The sequence below is a fragment of the Ornithorhynchus anatinus genome, chromosome 3, assembly GCF_004115215.2.
Source record: "Ornithorhynchus anatinus isolate Pmale09 chromosome 3, mOrnAna1.pri.v4, whole genome shotgun sequence".
Lineage (NCBI taxonomy): Eukaryota > Metazoa > Chordata > Mammalia > Monotremata > Ornithorhynchidae > Ornithorhynchus > Ornithorhynchus anatinus.
Window position 1 is genome coordinate 125,044,664 of NC_041730.1, and position 11,307 is coordinate 125,055,970.

Sequence of the window (11,307 nt, forward strand, 5' to 3'; positions counted from 1 at the left end):
CCATGGGGCTGGGGGGATGGATGACTATCAAAGTGCTTAAGAGGAACAGCCTCAAGTGCATAGGTGAGGCAGAAGGGAGGTCTTAGGCAGAGAAGTGAGGGCTTATTTGGGGAAGGCCTCTTGGAGGTGTGATTTCAATCGATCAGTTGTATTTATTGAGTGCTTACTATGTGCAGAGTGTTCTACTAAGGGCTTGGGAGAGTACAGTGTAACAGAGTTGGTAGACATGTTCCCTGCTCACAAGGAGTCCTAAATTCTTAAGCATAGCTCAACCTGCTAAGGAGCTAATTTGACAAAAAGCCTCCCCACCCAACTCCACCAATTCGAATCTACCTCTAGACTTTAAGTTCGTTATGGGCAGGGAATGTATTGGTTAATTCTGTTGTACTGTACTCTCCAAAGCTCTTGGTTCAGTGCTTAATAAATGTCATTGATTAATGGATTGATTGAAGGAGTTTACAGTCTGAAGGAAAGGCTTTGAAGATGGAGAGAGTGGTGGTCTGTGTTGGCTATGAAGCGGGGTCGGGGGAGATCCAGGCCAGTGGGAATATGTGGGCAAGGGGTCGGCAGTGAGATAGACAAGACTGAGGTACAGAGAGTAGATTGGTATTAGGGGAGCAAAGTGAGTATGTTGGATTGTAGTAGGAGATCAGCAGGGTAAATTTGGGGTGGGGAGAGTTGATTAACACTGGGTTCTTCAAAGAAGAACTGGCTGAATATCAGAAATGTATTCTAACACTAGTCTCCTCATCCCTTTTCTTTTATCTCTCAGCAGGGCAGCATGGACTAGAGTAGAACAGCTTCAGTGGTGAATTTCCCTATAAACCCTCTATTTCTGTAAGCTTATTATGGACAGGGAACACATCCACTAATTCTGTTGTATTGTACTCTCCCAAGTGTTTAGTACTGTGCTCTGCACTCAGTAAGCGCTCAACAAATACCTCTGGTTGATTGCTAAGCCTCTGCCTGGAGTGGCAAGTGTGTGGGGAGGGTTGGCAATCTTTCAAGAAGAAAACAAACCCGAAAACAAACTCAAAACCTTAACACCTTTTTTATTAACAATTTAGGGTATTTGTACTGAGCAAACCACAAAGCAGTTTGTAGGGCACAGGGCAGGGGGATGCCTTATATGACCTTGACGGTCCAGAAATGAGCCTGTTCAGGATTGACGTGGTCATGTTTGGGAGGGAAGACATTTATCTTTAAAGGGAGGCAATAAGCCAAGCACCCAAGGGCAGCCTGATGACAGATCTGCCTCTGCATAGAAAATCAGTCAGTTAATCAGACAGTAGTATTTGTTGAGCATTGACTCTGTGAAGAGCACTGTACTAAGCGCTTATGAGTATCAGTGATAGATGCCCCACCACTCAGGCGACAGGAGCAATGGCCTCCACAGCCTTCTGAGCCAGACTTCCAATCTTACTTGCCGCGGGTGTTTGACAACACCTGAACTTTCCAATAATTTATATTTACATTTATAAATATATATATTTAATTTATATTTCCAACAAATAAATAAGTATACTTATATTAATGTTTGTCTCCCCCTCTAGACTGTAGGCTCACTGTGGGGAGAGAATAGTGGATACAGCACGGGCCTGGGAGGACCTGGGTTCTAATCCTGGCTCTACCACTTGTCTGCTTTGTGACCTTGGGCAAGTCACTTCACTTCTCTGTACCTCAGTTCCCTCATCTGTATAATGGGGGTTAAGAGTGTGAGCCCCATGTGGGACAGGGACTGAGTCCAACCTGATTAACTTGCCTCCAGTAGTTATACAATAGTAATGACAATTATTATTACTGCCTATTCTGTTATATTGTACTTTCCTAAGTGCTTAGTACTGTAGACCATAAGTGCTCAATAAATATGATTAATTGATTGATTCCAAGTATGCTTATACTATTTATATGCTGCTGGAGGTGGCCACACTTAGGTCTTTCACCTTCCTTCTTGAAAACTATGGTTATGATGGTCACTCTTGAAGTCCCACGGCATTTTCTCAGCACACCGAGTAAAGATCTGTGCAGATTTTGATGCCTTTCCCTTGAACATTTCTTTAGGAAACCCTGACTCTAGACTGTAAGTTTGCAGTGGTTAGGGAAATAGCCTACAAATTCTGTTATATTGTACTCTCCCAAGTGCTTGGTACAGTGCTCTGCACCCAGTAAGTGCTCAATAAATAAATTTCGATTGATCAGTTGATTCCAAGTAGCCTGTAAGTAGTCAGAAGTTTCCACGCTTGGATCTTTTACCTTCCTTCTTGATTGACTGAGGGCATTTTATTGGCCTCGACTCAATGCCATATACACAGTCTTCATCTTTTTGATTGTTTGAGGGACCATAACAATTCACAGCTTGTTCTCGACTATCTCTGAGTCACAGGAAGCAACAGGGCCTAGTGGAAAGAGCCTGGGCCCGAGAGTCAGAGGACCTGGGTTCTTATCCTGGCTCTGCCACTTCTCTGCTGTGTGACCTCGGACAAGTCCCTTAACAGCTCGATGCCTCAGTGCCCTCATCTGTAAAATGGAGATTTAGACTATAAGCCCCATGGAAGACATGGGCTATGTCCAAACTGATTATCATGTATCTACCCCAGCACTGCCTGCCTAGCACATAATAAGCACTTACAAATACTGTAAAAAAAATGGTGGACTCAGAGGTCAGTAGGGTGGAAAGTGAGACGGAAGGGTCTGGAGTTGGGGTTTTTTTTAAATTAAAAATTGATTCTTACAGATTTTCTCCATTGATTTTTCTGATGGGTGGCAGGTCAGAGGGGAAAACTTCCCAGCTTATCCCTGCTCAAGGTGTTGGAGAAGAGTTCACCATTCCCTAGGCAAGAAGCACCTGGAACCTGCTTGCTTTAGGCAGGCTCTCATGTGCAGGGCCCTTGCAGCTTTAGGAAAAGTTACCTTTCTCAATTTTTTTTCTGGTTCTGGTTATGTACTTACTATGTGCCAGGCACTGAACTAAGCGCTGGGGTAGAAACAACCTATTCAGGTTGGACCCAGTCCCTGCCCCACATGGGGTTCATAGTTTTAAGCCTAATTTTACAGATGAGGTAACTGAGGCCCAGAGAAGTGAAGTGACTTGCCCAAGTTTACACAGCAGACAAGTGTTGAAGCTGGGATTAGAACACAGACCTCTGAACCTCTGACCTATGCTCTTTCCATTAGGACATGCTACTTCTCCATCTTCAATATTGGAGATCCTTCTCTGGTCCTCCAGACCTCCACCAATCACAGCTGCCCACCATCACAGGCACATGATGCTAACCTTCTCACTATACCTCGATCTTGTCTATCTCACCACTGACCTCTCGCCCACATCCTACCTGTGGTCTGGATTACCCTCCCTCTTCATATCAGATAATTGCTCTCTCCCACTTCAAAATCTTATTGAAAGCACATCTCCCCCAAGAAGCCTTCCCTGACTAAACCCTTCTCTTCTCCCACTCCCTTCTGCATCACTCTTACTTGTTCCTTCATTAATCCTCCCTCCCATCCCCACAACATATATATATATATATATACATATATAATTTATTTATTTATCCATCTATCTATTTATATTAATGTCTGTCTCCCCTCTAGACTGTGAACTCGTTATGGGCACTAATGTGTCTCTGTTGTTATATTGTACTCTCCCAAGCACTTAGTATAGTGCTTTGCACACAGTAAGTGCTCAATAAGTGCAATTGAATCACTGGAGGGATGGGAATGCAGGGGGCAACGATTCCCACAGCTTTCTGAGCCAGGCTCCCAGCCTTGCTTATCCCACAAATCTGACAAGATCTGACCATTTCCAGTCCGGCTACAAAGACCCCAAATGATGGCTCTCTCTCCTATGAGCTCTTTGAAGCTGGTCCCCTCCCAACCTCTCCTCCCCTACCTTAAAATCCTTGCCCCTTTTCTGTCCCCCATTCTCAAAATTAAAAATGGGCATCTCCGCTACCAAGTATTGAACTGGAATATGCTTCAGCAGTTGTTTGGGCAGATCTTGTTATTCAATTCCATATCAGCAGGACGGGTACACCGAGAGGACATGCTTGATAGAGAATATCTTACTTGGAACAGAAGGACAGAGAGAACTAGGCAGCTATCACTAATGCTGGTGGGAGGAAACCAAAGGACAAAAATGAAGAGCAATAACGTTCGTAGCATTTAATCACTGGCAACCAGACTCTGAACTTGCAATCTGTGCCAAGAATATTTTTGAGCTCATTTTTCAACAAGTGAACTCCCACTTATTTCAGATTTTGTTCCAACAAAATCTAGCTGACAAACTCCCTGTGATTCACTAATTGCAGGGTATGGTTGCTTGCAGGTTTAACTTTGGCATCTGAAATTTTAGAATTTCGTCCGCCTCGATCAAGCCTGTACCTTGCTGGTGGTAGTATATACCTTTCTCTTCTTAATAATCACTGGTCACTGAGCAGGGCTCACCCTTTAAGTGGCTGGGGTCCAGGAAATGTGCCCGTTTGAATTCTCCTTGACAAACTGTGCCAGTGTGTTACTGTACAAGAGAGTTTCAGTGTGACATTCACACCCACTGATACAGCCTCACAACCGACAGTGTTGTCTCCAAATAATAATAATCACTGTGGCATTTGTTAAGCACTTTCTATGTGGCAAGCACTGCACTAAGTGCTGATGTAGATACAAGGACCCACATGGGAATCACAATCTGAGTAAGAGGGACAACAGGTTTTGAGAAGTTAAGTGATTTGCCCAAGGCCACACAGCAAGTAAGTGGCATAGCCGGGATTAGAATCCAGGGCCTCTGACTCACAAGCCCGTGCTCTTTCCACTAGGCCATATTTCTTCTCTAAGTTCAAACCAAAGGACATCTGAACAGACATATCTATATTCATATATATAGGTTTGTAGTCATATGTTGGTGTAATAATAATAATTTGGTGTTAAAAACACTTACTATGTGCCAACCACTTTACTAAGCGCTGGGGTAGATAAAAGGTAATTAGGTTGGCTACAGTCCCTGTCCCACATTGAACTCTCAGTTTTAATCCCCATTTTACATTTGAGGTAACTGAGGGAAGTGAAGCGATTTGCCCAAGGTCACACAGCAGACAAGTGTGTGCTGAGCAGAGATTAGAACCCAGGTCCTTCCGACTCCCAGGCCCGTACTCTACCCGTACAGATACGCACCCAGTTCTTCTGATAATGTGAGGATTGTATTCTCGCAAAACCTCATGTTAATCAAAGAAAGCTTGCCACACGCATGGGCTCAAATAGTGTCTTCAATAATTTGGCACCCAGGGCTGGGCTTGCACTGTCAGAATGTTCCTTCGTTGCGTTCTAGCCAAATTGGCTAGTGAAAGCATCTGTTCACGACAGAACTGAGTGAAAACGTGGTGATGAAGGAGAGGTCGCTGCTCTTCAGGCAGGCGGGTGTCACAGATCTGCCGGCTGGTTCGACGTCTCAAATCTGTGTATGTGAGGATGGGTTGGTTGGGATCATTATTTCCAAGGCTTTTGAGTGGCTGGCAGGCTTCCTGAAGTTTCCACAACTTCTTATGGGCTGAATGGAAGAGCGGAAACAGGTGGGCGGACCCTGGAGAGGTGGAGAGAGATGGCCATCGAAGGAGGCGGGGGAGGGGAGGTGGCTTGGGTGGGGGAAAGGGGTTTGGGCATAAAGTGGTTGCGGGAAAACAGATGGTGATAACCTAGCTGGGCTAAACTGGTTGTGATTGGAAGGGGACAGAGAGCTGACTGGGAAAAGGTGGGCATGGGACAGACTGTCCAGGCTGGGGAAAGTAAGTGAGCATGGCTGGGGGGCTTGCCCAGGCTGGAGGGAATCATGGGATAAGGGAGATGGTCCAAGCTGGTGAAATGGCAGATATGGGATAGATGGCCAGCTGGGGAAGCAGTAGGGGAGAGATCTCCCAGGCACGGGGAAATGATGGATATAGGGAAAGACCATCCAGGCTGAGGGAAGAGGTGGGCATGGGGAGACCATCCAGGCTTTTGGAGGAAGGACCGTGGCATATTGGGAAGAGCATGAGCCAGGGAGTCAGAACCACCTGGGTTCTAATGGTTGAGGGAATTAGAATGGCCACTAATTAACAAAGGCAAATTGATCCTCCTCTTCCTCCACTAGAACCCACTTCAGTCCCTAATTGACAGCCCTCTAACTGTCCACGAACACACATTCATTCACCTCACACTGCTTCAGAAGAATAAAGGCCGAGGTTACCAGATTCGAAAGCTTTAAGGATTTAAAGTCATAAATCCAGAAAACCTGGATCCTCTTCGGTTCCCCTTCAGGTCACGTGCGTTGTCGCACGTGAAGGACAGAAAGGAGCACCCCAAAAGATGCCACCACACTACAGAATTCTCAGGCCTGGTTGACCACTTCTGCCCCCATGGGCACTGGCAAGGTCCACCTGCCAGGAGGTGTGCCAACGAACCAAATCCCTCATCTCTCATGAGGTGGCCCCTGCAGACGACACCCCAGAAGCAGACACTCTGCCACTCTCCTGCAGTGTGACCTTGGGCAATCACTTTACTTCTCTGGGCCTCGGTCACCTCATCTGTAAAATGGGGATTAAGACTGTGAGCCCCATGTAAGACAGAAGCTGTGTTCAACTTGATAAGCTTTTATCTACTCCAGTGCTTAGTACAGTCTGGCATATAATAAGCACCTAACAAATACCATTAAAGAAAATGGAGGGGGCTAACTTCCTTATTGTGGAGAAGGTCAGGATCATCTGCTAAAACCAGATAGTGTTTCCGTATTGATGCTACTGAAGAACTGAAACTCTATTAAAACATCTATTAAAATCTCCATTTTATCATTTGCAAATGCCTTGGTTCCCTCCATGCAACATAATGTCTTTTTGTTGCCTAGAAGGGAAAAAAAACCCATTAGAAAGGAAGAAAATCACGTAGTCAGATCTGACCACCGATTTGAGGCTTATATGGAACTGCAGCTAATCCAGCCAAAGCCCCTATTTTTCCATCTTGATTTTCCTGCAGTTCTGCTTCTGGGTAACATCCTCATGACATGGACCAAGTGGCAGGTCTTAACCACCCTCTCTCTCCTGCTTGTTTTGAGCAGCAGTCATTGCCGAACGCAGCACAGCAACACAGTTAAATCGGCGAAAAGAAGGCTGCTTCCTCTGCCTTCCAAAAGTGTCCATCTCCTCTTTTGTAACAGTTGCCATCCGAGGGGAGGACAGAGACAGGGGCCCCCAGAATTCTGAAGTGTGGTGGCATCTTTTGGGGTGTTCCTTTCTGTCCTTCACATGTGACAACACACGTGACCTGAAGGGGAACCGAAGAGGATTCAGGTTTTCTGGATTTATGACTTTAAATCCTTAAAGCTTTCGAATCTGGTAACCTCGGCCTTTATTCTTCTGAAGCAGTGTGGGGTGAATGAATGTGTGTTCGTGGACAGTAAGAGAGCTGTCAATTAGGGACTGAAGTGGGTTCTAGTGGAGGAAGAGGAGGATCAATTTGCCTTTGTTAATTAGTAGCCATTCTTTGTTTGTCATCATTGCCAGGCCCAGATGCAGATGCCATCCCCTCTCCGTGTCCTCGAACTAAACTCCACCATCAACTGGCAAAGGGTTGAATCATTAAACAACCCACCGTGTGGGTTAGAGTATTTTTTTGGCTGCTTCCCCATCATCCCTCCCTCAGGCGTTTCCATTCCATTTGGTGTGTGCTGTTTTTGAACGACAGGAAAAGCCAGATTAATTTTTACTGGGCCTCAGGGTGACATTGTAACTGCAGCTCTCCCCACCTTGAGTTTTCTGGAAAGTGGGACTTGGGATATTACAAAGGTAGTTTCATGGGGGCTTTTCAGGTTATCTTATTAAGAATAGTCCAAATTGTAATTCTAGAGTTTATTAAGCACTTCCTCTGTACCAATTGCTGGAGTAGATACTAAGAATCAGATAGGATCGGGTTCTGGTCCCCTATGGGTGTTCATGGTCTAAGAGGGAGGGAGAGCGGGTGCCTTACCCCTGTTTTACAGATGAGGAAACTAAGGCCCACAGAAGTAGACTTCAGGCTCAGCCTGCAAACAGATGGAGAAAGGCCATTCAGGGTTTATGTGGCGAGGAAGGAGAGTAGGAAGTGACCCTGTTCACAGTGAGGCTTTGCACCCCCTCTGGTTTCTGCCTTCAGTTTATTTTTTCCTGCTCTTCCCCTGATGGCATTTTGACCCTCTTGACTCTGATTGTCTTCTATATCCAACCTCTCCCAACTCCCCTTAGAAAAGCCTCTGACTAACCTTCCCTCAGGTTCCTTCCTGTTCCTTCCAAGGTGCCCTTCCCCTTTCCGTTCCTTCTACTACCCATAATCTACTGGCCGTGAACAAGTCAAATTCCTCCTCTGAGCATCCTCTCCCTGCTTGCTAGTACAGGGACAAGGAACGCTGCCTCCCACAAAACTTTCTGGAGAAAGGGGAGGAGGCTTTGAGGGTTACTGAAAATAAAAATTATCATAATTGTACTGCTTAAGTGCTTATCATGTGCCAAGCATTGTTTTAAACAATGGGCTAATAATAATAATTTTAGTTTTTGTTAAGCACTAACTAGGTGTCAAGTACTATGCTAAGCATTGGAGTAGATACAAGATAATCAGGTTCCACATGGGGCTCACACTCTCAGGGGGAAGGAGAACAGGCATTGAATCCCCACTTTACAGAGGAGGAAACTGAGGCACAGAGAAGCAATGTGGCTTATTGGAAAGAGCATAGAACTGGGAGTTGGGAGAGCTGCCATTTACCTGCTATGTGACATTGGGCAAGTCCCTTGACTTCTGTGTGTCAGTTTCATCATCCATAAAGTGGGGATTAAATACCTGTTCTCCCTGCCCTTTTGACCTTCCATATCAGAAAGGAATTTTTGTCTGATATGATCATATTTTATCTACCAGATATCAGCACAGTACTGGACACATAGTGAGCAATTAACAAATACCATTATCATCATTATTAGTCACAAAATGTCTAAATGCCTTGCACTCCTTTAGGTTTTAAAAGGGCATCGTTCAGGTAGGGAGGGTGGAACTGATGATGCAAAGTCTTCTCTTATGAATGGAGTTTTGGGGAACAGCAGTTTAGTGGGAAGGTGAGCAGGATGTATCTGTCATTTCAGTGTCTGTCAATCAGTTGCATTTATTGAGTGATCACGGTGGGCAAAGCAATGTACTAAGCGATTGGGAGAGAGCAATATAACAAGAGTTGGTAGACATGTTCCCTCCCCATGGTGAGCTTACAGTTTTTCTCCCCGTCTACATTGTAAGCTCTGTGACAGCAGGGATCACATCTCGAACTGTACTCTCCCAAGCGCTCAATAACTACTACTGAAGGATTGATTGATGGATTGATTTGTGTCAGGAGCAAACCAAAGATTTCAGATGCCTGGCCCCAGCTCAGGGTTTGCTTCTCTGATAATAACACTGTGCTATCCAAACCACCATCTGAGCCCTGACATCTGAGAGCAAGGCCTTCCTGACTTAACAGAGTTCACAATTATTAATATTATTACTTGCTTTCGGTTGCCTTCCCCAACCCCAATCTCTGCAGAGCGCCTTTCCTTGAAACCCCAGCTCGGGCCTCTAAACAGAGTTGCTTTGATCCCTGGGCTTGCTCATACGGGGGTAAGAAGGGGACTAAGATGAGGTGCTGGGTTGGGCCGCTGGCATTTGGGTGGGGAAGGAGTGGAGGCAGATTGCTCCCCTGACCTCCCCCCTCCCCATATACCCCCATTCTGTTAGGACGGCAACTTTTCATGAGCAAAAATGTTTAGAAATGAAAAACTTTTCTGTTACTAATCCAGAGCTCCTGTATGTATTTTGTTCATGACACACTTCACTCCTTTCATTCGTTGTCATATTTATTAAGAACTTACTGTGTGCAGAACACCCTACTGAGTACTTGGGAAAGTGCAACAATAAAGAGTGGCAATCCCTGCCTACAGTGAGCTAAACATCTAGAGGAAGGGGAGAAAGACATCAATACAAATAAACAGACCCTAAGCTTCTTGCTGTACCTCAAATCTCGTCTATCTTGCCGCTGACCTCTCACCCACATCCTGCCTCCGGTCTGGAATGCCCTTCCTCTTCATATCCTACAGACATTGACTCTCCCTGCCCTTCAAAGCTTTATAGAAGGGACATCTCCTCTAAGAGGCCTTCCCTGACTAAGCCCTCCTTTCCTCTTCTCTCACTCCCTTGTGTGTCACCCTGACTAGCTCCCTTTATTCATTTCCTCTCCCAGCCCCACAGCACTTATGTACATATCTGTAGTGTATATTAATGTCTGTCTCCCCTTCTAGACTGTAAGCTCGTTGTGGGCAAGGATTGTATGCATTATAGTGCTCTATTGTACTCTCCCAAGTGCTTAGTACAGTGCTCTGCACACAGTAAGTGCTCAGTAGGTACGATTGACCAACTGACTGTCCCTGACCCACTGACAAGCGGGGACCTGTAAGGTGGGATTCCTTGTTTGACTGCGGGGGCTCAGAAGCGAGCTGGACCCGGGAGCGCCGTGGACGTGGGAGAAGAGAGAAGCGATGGGGCGGAACTAAGTTTAGTGCCTGTTGGCGGCAAAATGGCAAATCAAACCTCAGTGAAGAGGGCAGAATGAAATATGAGTTCCTGTCTGTCAGCCTCTTGAAGTTCCCAGGGTTTGTGAAGGTGGCCAGCTGCGGTGGGAGGAGGAGGGAAGTGGCTCTCTGCAATCAATCCACAGGATTGGAATGGCTTCACCTGACAGCCCCCTTCTTCCTCCCTCCAATCCCAGCTGGATGGCTGCTCTGTCTGTCTCCCACAACCTTCACCGGAGGAACAGGCATGAAACCGAGGGGAAGAGAATGGGGCTGTCCTGTCCCCAAAGGGGAATGTTCAGTGGCCAGAGCAGAAAAAGATTGAGTGACTAAATGCAGCCCCGGGAGGGAAATTCTGCGGGGGGAGTGGAGAGGAGCAGAGAAAGGGGAAGGTTCTGAAAGAGGCTTTTGTCCCCTTAAGAGGCAGCTAATAACTCCACAGGTGGGGAAGATGGCTTCCTCAGCCTGGGAGAGTGAACTGTAGCAAGAAAGTGCCAGTGGGCCCGTGGGCACTTAAAGACTGAATACACTGGGCCACTTGAATTTCTCGCCAGGCCCAGCCTGCTCTTGCTGGGGGCTCCCCCCTCCCCGGGCCCCGTGATACCCAGGAGCTCAGAGAGAAAATGCTGCCCTTTACCAAACTGTATGTGCTTTTCCCAGGAGCCATTATTCCTGGTTGCTAGGAAACAGAGGCCTTCAGGTGTCACCAGGGAGACAGGGGCCTGGGTAT

The 11,307-nt window shown here is 46.3% G+C and overlaps 1 protein-coding gene across 1 annotated transcript in view; it reads left to right on the forward strand.

Annotated features, from left to right (window-relative positions):
* SLIT1 (slit guidance ligand 1) overlaps positions 1–11,307 on the forward strand; it is a 232,469-nt gene that overhangs the window by 55,627 nt on the left and 165,535 nt on the right. The window lies entirely within an intron of this gene.